General features: G+C 39.5%; 1 non-coding gene across 1 annotated transcript; it reads right to left on the bottom strand.

The window, feature by feature from the left end:
- Positions 1-635: 635 nt before the first annotated feature.
- LOC111764772 (U6 spliceosomal RNA) lies at positions 636-742 on the bottom strand. Its single transcript, XR_002797297.1, has one exon. It is a non-coding gene; the product is annotated as a U6 spliceosomal RNA (small nuclear RNA).
- Positions 743-9,190: the final 8,448 nt, after the last annotated feature.

Here is a 9,190-nt window from a genome sequence, read left to right as displayed (position 1 = left end):
TGAAATTAAACACAAGTCCAGTATATTCAGTGGGTTATGGAAGGATATATAATGTTCAGCATCTGTCCCTGCAATATCATTTAGAACTCCAAGTCCTGAAAATGCCCCCACATCACATCCCTGCTTCCCTCTCCCTTCCCTCAGCATCTACTATGGCCACTTTCTCCAAATCAATGCTACAGTTTCTTCCATTACTAGTCACTATAATTCTATAGTAGAATATTGGTAAGTCCACTCTAATCCATATTTTATTCCTCCATCCCATGGACCCTGGGATGGTGATATCCATTCCACCTCTATATCGAGAGGAGGCTTAGACCCACATTGTCGATGTATGTGATTCTCCTGCTTGCGGTTGTAGGCACTCCCAGTTCCCTAGTATAGACTGTCCTCCCCCATTGGGAGCCACCAATTCTCTCAAGAGACACAATTTCCTCTGTTTGAGAACATCAGCCTCCCGAGGTTGTGGGTACCCCTTCCCACTCACCGTATGGGTCTCCAACCAGTGATATAACACACTATGACAAGTTGAGCACTCACACACTCCCTAGAAGCCTGCCCCTGTGCAGGATGTTCCCCCTTAATCACCTTAAACATGTAATCCTTCCTTATTATATTTTCTAAGGAGTTTTCTCAAAAATATGGAATGCTTCACGAATTTGCATGTCATCCTTGAGCAGGGTCCATGCTAATCTTCACTATATCATTCCAATTTTAGTATATGTGCTGCCAAAGCAAGCACCCAATTGACTATTCTTCAAGTTTTCTCGGGAATTTTTCTAGGTCTGCAGATAACCTCATCTAAAGAAGCTAGGACCTTTCATACTGATTCTCACCTGCCTTGTTCTTCAGTTGCCTCCTTCTGTGTTTGATTTATTCTTTCCAGTTGGAAGAAGACAGAAGCAAAAGACACCTTAGGCTATTTTGTTCTCTGCCATCTGGATAAGCCACAGGTCTGTCCTTTTTTATTACTCATTTCGCTTCAAATACAGGTTTTCCTTTAAAAGCATTTTTGTTATAAATTTTCATAAACATTTTTGCCCTCACTAACTCTGCTTTTGTAAACTTCAAATCTCTCAGATTTATCCTAGATTTTGTGTCCCTTCCTCTACACATGAATATATGCTATTGAAATTTTTGTTTCATCTAAAAACATCTAATGATGTAACTAGAAAAAGACCTTGAATAAAAGGGTCAACCCTGACCAGCAGAATATCTCAGCCTACATGTAATATAAGGTGTTAAAAACTGCTTTTTGACCTTGAATAAAAGGGGGAAATGGAAAGGACAAATGAGTTTATATGGCTATGAGTCTTCAAAAAAGAGTTGGGAGGTCATCAGAGGGGTAACACTTATGCACACCTCAGCAGGGTACCACAGACAGTCAAAGTAGATAGAAACCCACATACTGGTTCTCCTAAGGATGACAGAGACCCACAGGTTCTATGGTCATGGCAGATGGCTCTGGAGTTCAGTGCCATGTCAGTTGGCCCTACTTTGGAGTTTGTGTTCCTGAGTGTGATGGAGTTGGACTCACATATGACGTTTCTACACATGCCTCTTCTGTTACTTTTACCGGACCTGTGGTTGGCATGAGGGTTGGTGTATACTCAGGAGACCTGAATCTCTGGACTGTCCATGTGACAGCCAGGCCCTGAGCCTCAGCAGACTTGCAACTTCTACACTCTGGTTTATTGGGCTTACCCTGACCAGCTAACAGGGAGGTGAATATCAACCACCACACCAAGGAGCCAAGAGTGCCTACAACTGCAAGAAGGAGAATTGCATCCACCATCCATGTGGAATCTAAGCCCCCTCTTGATGTAGAGGAGGACTGGACATAACCACCCCGGGGTCCACAGGATGGAGGAATAGAGTATGGATTAGAGTGAACTTACTGGTGTTCTGCTGGAGAACTATTGTGATTAGTAAGGGAAGGAATTGTAATATTGATGTGGAGAAAGTGGCCACAGTAGCTGCTGATGGTAGGAAGAGGGAAGAAGAGATGTGATGTGGGGGCATTTTCAGGATTTGGAGTTGTCCTGCGTGGTATTGCAGAGATAGATGCTGGACATTGTATGTCCTGCCATGGCCTACTGGGTGGAATGGGGGAGAGTGTAGGCTACAATGTAGACCAATGTCCATGTGGTGCAGCAGCGCTCCAAAATGTATTCATCAGGTGAAAATGTATTTACCAGGTGCAGTGAATGTGCCACGATGGTGGAAGAGATTGTTGATGTGGAAGGAGTGGGGTGGGGGTGTGGGGGATATACGGGGACCTCATATTTTTTTAATGTAACATTTAAAAGAAAATAAAGAAAAAAACATCTAAATGTTTTCTCTAAATATGCTTTCCTTTTCTTGCTTTTTAGGATCAATAATAATTTTTAAAACACTTCTTCATCATACATGTGTTTGAAAATGTATATACTTTCTCTAATTTTCTAATGAATTGAGAATTATTATTCTTATTTTACAGAGAAGAAAACTGGAAGGGCACAGAGCTAGGAGTTAAGATGAAATATGATTCTAATACCATGTTTCCTATCACAACTATATTGTCAGAATTTAAGGTTTCTTTAAGTTTTCTTTCCTCTTGAAGTATATTTTATTAAGTCTCTGACCTAGTGATCATACCCATCTTTTTCTTGAGCTTGGAGTCTGCTCTCCTAAGATCTAGGGCAGTTGACTGACAAGGCCCTTATTTGGCTTTTATGAATTTCACAAAGACACAGGCAATTTTCCCCAGGTTCTCTCTGCTCTCAGTGAACTCATAATTTATTCCAGAATAGCATTTCTGCTCACTGTCTCCTCTTCTTTCTGAACAATGGAAAATACAGCAATGTGAGCCAAAAATCAACACATTTAAAGTCACAATCACAATGAACAACTTTGTATTATAATAACAGACCAAAATTCACCTTGGAAGAAAAATCCCAAAACCCCTATACAAGACTTTCAGAAGTCATTTATCTCCCTGGAGGACACTTGAAATGGACACTGCTACCCAACATCCATCCTGTCCTTCTGCCTTTCCTATACAACCATGGTTTGTGCCAGTCACCATGCCCTACACACACACTACATGCAATGATCCTGATTCCATTCCCCAGTAGACTATTATAGGGCTAGAGGTATAGACATAACACAAGATGCCCCAAAACAGACTGAAGCAAAGAATTTATTTCATGATTGGGTGAGAAATCTCTCATGGTCTCATTCTCTAATTATTCTCCTTTCCCTCATCCCCACTGGATGGGAAAAAGGTAAGCAAGCAATCACAAATGTCACGGATAAATATCTTGTGACCTTAGGCAGAAGAAAGGAGAGTCTGAAAAACTGACTGAGCCCTTTATGACATAATTCATCTTTAAACCTCTGATTGTACTATACCTAGAGACTGCCCTTCCTTCCTATGACCTCCAATATATGAGAAAATAGATTTCCTTGATGTTTAAGCCATTATAAATTGGAGTTTTTAATCACTTGCAGTCAAGGTTATCCTAGCTGATATAGTTTTCTCTTCAAGACAGTTTCTAGACCCCAAGGAAAATATATCCTACTCTTTCATGATAAAATATTTTCATTTCTCCTTAGGTAGTGAAGCCTACAATTAAATAAAAGAAGATTCTCATTCTGGTAAGCAACTGATACCAGAATATCTCAATTTTTTTTCTCCAAAGCATTATCCGTTAGAGGGGAGTTACCTTTATTTGGGGACAGAATCAGAATCAGCTCACCACAATCACAAAATTTCAATGAAATCCCAAGTTTTAATGTAAAATTCATGAATGACTTATATTCTACTCCATGATAGCTAACATAAAAGACTGTTTTTCCCCCAAACCTTTGAGGAAATCTGGTCATCCAAGAAGATATGGTTTTGAGAACTCTTCTACCATACTGTCACATATTTCCAGGATCTATCCACCTCAGTTGGAGGATCAGAAGCCAAACAGAAATCAAGGCCAGAGTTTAGTCACTGGGTCAGACTTTTGGGGCTTTGCCTTCACTTCACACCACAGCTACAGGGAAAGAAAGGCAGCTAACCATTACACTTCTAAATATTAGAATTTATATAGGGCTTCACACTTTCACAATGCTTTAAAATATATTATTTTCCTGAATTTTCATTACAAATCTATGAGGTATATGATTATTGTTCCCATTTTACACAAAAATATCTTAAGATCTGTCCAAGTGTCTTGCCTGCGATCACAGATATTAGAACTAAGGTGCAAATCCAGGTTTTCTAATTTTGGAATCCATGCTTTTCTCCATTAAAGCATGCTGCTTGTCAATATTTTTTGGTGGGAAGGGACTGTAAATGGGCATTTCCCCCAAACGACAAAACTGAGTATTAGAAAAATGTAAGTGGTATCATTTTCTCAGTGCTCCAGAGCTGGTAAATAGTGAATCCAGGTTTCATACCCAGGACTAACTCATTTAAAACCCTACAATGTGTCTACTGACTAAGGGACCCAAGGTCTCATAATATGGCAAGCAGATATTGTGCCAGGCACCACTCTAAATACTTTGTGCATTATTAACTCCATGAATTATAACCATCATCATCATGTTAGAGACAAGAAGCTGAGATGCAAAATGATTGAATAGCTTGCCCAAGGTCACATGACTAGTTAATGACAGTGCTAAGATTTAAACTTAGACACTCTGGCTCCAAAGTCAGTGTTCTCAGCCACTATACATGCCCTCATTGAAAACAAATAAGTGGCAGAGCAGTCAGAAAACTTGAGTCTTGACTTCCAGCTCAAAGCAGACATTTCTATCTCGTTAATATTGGTATCTCCAGCATGTAGAACAGATTGGATGGACAGGCAGATGGATGGACAAAAGACACAGAAAAGCATACTTTATACAACCTTATTGTTTCATATGAAGTAATGCCTATAGAAGCACCTACCATCTGTATAACATAATAGAGATGCTAAAATGAAGACACTGTCAGTTTCCTTTCCCTCTACCACTGACCAGTAGTGTGAAATTTCCTTCATCATTAAATATCTCTAGGACATTTCCTCATAAATGACTTGTAATGTCCCTTCCAGTCCATGATTTTCTCTAGTTACTCTAATTCCTGTAGCACTATAATCTTTTCATCACAAAACATATACTCTTTCATATTGTTGGATACCCTTTGTATGTAGATATCTTGCCTCTTCAAAAGAATTTGAAGATTCTTTAAGGACTGACTACTATTATTCTCCCAAGCAAACAACTGCTATGACCACCTTATTATTATAGCTCTCCAAGCAAACTACTACTACGACCACCATTTATTGAGCATATATTATATACCAAACACTGGACTATGTGTTTATATGTAAATAGTCAATAAATGTTGGCTAAATAAGTAAACTCATAAGCCAATTATCCTGTGAAATGACTATGATTATGCCACTTTGTAAGTGCAGAAATTGAGGTTTATACAAGTTAACTTGCTCAAAGTCAATCAACTAATACGTGTTAGAGTCTGGACTCAAATTCAAGCCAGTCTGATGGCAGAGCCACAACCTGTGCTATCTCCCACTGTTTGGTAAAGTCTGATGATAATATTATAGCTGTCTCAGCTCCTTTTATTCAGCTACTTGCAGACTAAGTCTCAATGGCACCTGCATATGTGTAAGTATGGTGGTGGAAGGGGTGAAAGTGAAATGGGGAGAGATTATGTCTTTTACTGAGATGTCACTTACCTAATGGTAAAAATATTAATCCACCACTTGTCTTCTTTCCCTCTTGCCCATCAAATCATGCCAAAACAAAGCTTATTCATACATTTTTAAATATTCATTCTTGGATTTTTTTGAATTAATAATAAGATAATAATTACCTGGCTCCACACTTGTGAGAGAGTTCTGTGTAGGTGCAGTCTCAATCACATCATTAGTCACCAGAAATATCATTAAATCTCATTTGTCATTCTTCCATGACATGACAAACTCTAATATATTTAAAGCACATTCATGGCAAAGGAGACTGTCTTCTTCCTTCAGAGGGTGTACAAGCAAAATTCTCCCCACCCTACTACTTTGCCAGTGCACACCTTCACTACCAGATGGCAACCCACTTCATTGCATGGAATAAGTCAAGAACTACTTGTGTGCTCTACAAAAATCATAAAACTTGAAGAGCTGAAAAGGACTTGAGAGACCATTCAGCCTACTCCACATTAAACATATAAAAACCCTAATTAATGGGGTATTTAAAATAAGACTATGAACCAGAGCTTAGTAAACAGCTCTACAGACCTGAGCCAGTGTCAGATGGGAGAGAGACACATGCAGGGACAGCCAGAAGCACAGCATCCCCATCCATCACCTCTCAACCATGCTTTGCCTCAGCATGGCCCTTCCACCATCCTTCGTACCACAGACCTCTGGAGATCCTGACCTAGGTGTTGCAACTCATTTTTTGACTTCTCTCCTCAGATGACTCCACCTGCTATGGAACTGAAAATGATAAATAACTTGACATATACTGAATTCCTCAGGCCATTGCTTCTCAAAGAATTGGGAAAAGAGCAACCAGGATATGAGACAACTTCCCCTCTGGGCTTGAAAGGCAAGGCTGGAAAGAGTTGGCATCCAATTGTGTGGAAAGGAAGAGGTGGATGGGTATTCCCAGATTGCCTTTAGTTGCTAACCCAGTAAAGAGCACCATGGGGCAGAAAGGAGTCACTCTCCAGACGGCATTAATTGCTGCTCTGGAGGAGTTAGACTTGTAGAAGCAAAGCCCAATAAAAAACCAGAGAGATTAGAAAAGTGGTACAAACATTTTTTAACAATTCAGTTGTGGAGCAGCTCAGATTAATTTAATGAAACACCATCTATATTGACCACTGCAGTATTTACTGGGCCACCTAAATGAGTTTAAGATGAATGCCCAGGGATTCTTTAAGACAACATTTAAGATCTGCCTCTAATACTAATAATAATTCCCAAGTCTTAATGTTGCCAATAACTTCAACTTTCCCCTAAGTTATAGGAGCAGAGCTGCTAGGAAGAACCAATGGATAGACTTAAATTCTATATTCTTTTATTTTTTTGAAGGTTATTTTTAGATGATTTGTGCATAGTGTAGTACCAAACATTAGCCTGCAGGAGAATTTGATGCTCCACAAGAGTATTTATTGGTCCACACTGTTCAACAAGCATTGTGCTAGGTGCTTCTGAGGATACAAAGATGAACAAGACAAACCCACAATGTTAAACAAGTTATAACTGAATAAGGAAGAAAAGACATTTATACAACCAACTAAAACATAAGAAGCAAGGTTTGAACTACCAGGTCAATTCTTCTCTAATTCCAGTTACTTCTACATGCCTTAAATAATGAATTTTTTGTTGTTTTTTGTTTTGTTTTGTTAGAATTTTCTCTAGAGGGGTAACATCAAGTAAAATTGAAAAATAAGCCATGTATTTTATAATCTCTCCTCTATTCTGTCAGTCTCTCCTCTGTGCACACACATTGTTACTTTCAATATAGTCAATCTCAAGGCACTCATGCCACCTAGGAATTGGCCTAACTTAACCCATACTTCTCCTCTCACAATATATCACCCCAAACCTCTCTGGAATCAAGGCTCAGATTAGGTGAATTGCATTCATAATTCAGATTAAAGGTTGATGATTTAATAAAGCAGCTCTCTGCCTTTTCTATACTGTAACATATATGATGATGGTCTCCTAAACACTCACATGAGCTCTAGGAGTAATCCACATCTTCTTATGTGAGAAGTGGTCTTTTTCCCCCTCCATATGAAATCTCTACTCTGTACCCTGCCCTGAGCCTCAGGAAGCTGGCCTCTGTGAGTGCACCAACAGTCTCCTTTGTCCTCTGGTTTCCAGTTGGATTCAACTATAGGAGACTGGGACTGTCAGGAAATTGGAGGGTGGAAGGAAAATGCATTTGAAGTATTTACTCCCTAGGTTCCCTTCTGCTTTGGTTTGAAGCTGTATGTGCCCCCAGAAAAGTATGTTCTTAAAGTTAATCCATTTCTGTGGATGTGGGTCCATTGTAAGAAGGATCTTTTGGTGAGTAGGATCTTAAGTTAAAACCCATGTTATTCTGGGTGGGTCTTAATCCTCTGGCTGGAGTCCTTTATAAAAGAATGAAATTCAGAAAAATAGAAAGGCAAGGAAACAAGAAGCTGAAAGCAGCAAAACCTGAAAGAGAAGGAAAAGACCAGCAGACACCACCATGTGCCTTGCCATGTGACAGAGGGGTCCAAGATCTCCAGCATCCCATCTTCAGGAAGAAAGCATAATATTGATGATACATTGATTTGGACATTTTCATGGCTTCAGAACTGTAAGACTGTAAGCTAATCAATTCCCACAGTTAAAGCAAAGGCATGGGAGTGTGTGTAGCTCCGTGGTTAAGTGTCTCCTTCCCATCTACAAGGTCCTGGGTTCCATCCCCAATACCTCCTAAAAAAATGACATAATGAAACCAAGGCATTTTATGTATCTGCTTTGAGCAGCTAAACATCTTTAAACTAAACCAAAACACCTCCCTACCAAATTGCTATGGAGTTGTTCATATTTCTTTAATGAAAGCTACAGCTCTTGTTAGTCAGTTGTCTCCACAGAGTTCCCTTCTTCAGGTTCAGGCAACTGTTCCCTTCCCTCACACTTTGGCTTTGGGGTAATAATAGCTCATCTAATGCTGCTAAACCCAGCATACTACATGATCTACCGCTGGTGTTCTAAACTATGCCTACACCTTTGTAAATAGACCCTTTATTAAACTCTAGTCAATTTCTAGTTTAAACATTTCATCTCTTTCCTGTCAAATGACTGAAATAATGATTGTGTGCCCCAGGAAAGAAACCCTTGAAACAGGATTCTGGGATTATGTTGATGACATATTTGAGGAATGTATGGATAATCTCCTCACCAGGGAGAAATGAGATACTAGTAACCTGTGGGGTATGCTAGCAATCTATGTACTAAAATTATCACTGCTGATGCCATGGGAAAGTTATGTGGAGAGTAGTGATAAAATAGTGAGGCATGAGCTGGCTACTTCAGACAGCCTTGGAGAGTGAACACAGGAGAAAGAATAAGGCTAGGTATTCCAAACTCAGAATATGAGTGGGAAATCATAATGCCTCAGTGACAGCTCTAAAGAAGTCCTTCATCTCCTGATGGAAAATATAGATAGAGCT

This window comes from Dasypus novemcinctus, chromosome 5, assembly GCF_030445035.2.
Source record: "Dasypus novemcinctus isolate mDasNov1 chromosome 5, mDasNov1.1.hap2, whole genome shotgun sequence".
Taxonomy (NCBI): domain Eukaryota; kingdom Metazoa; phylum Chordata; class Mammalia; order Cingulata; family Dasypodidae; genus Dasypus; species Dasypus novemcinctus.
Note: the sequence above shows the minus strand (reverse complement) of the source record. Positions and strands in the feature narration are given on the sequence as shown.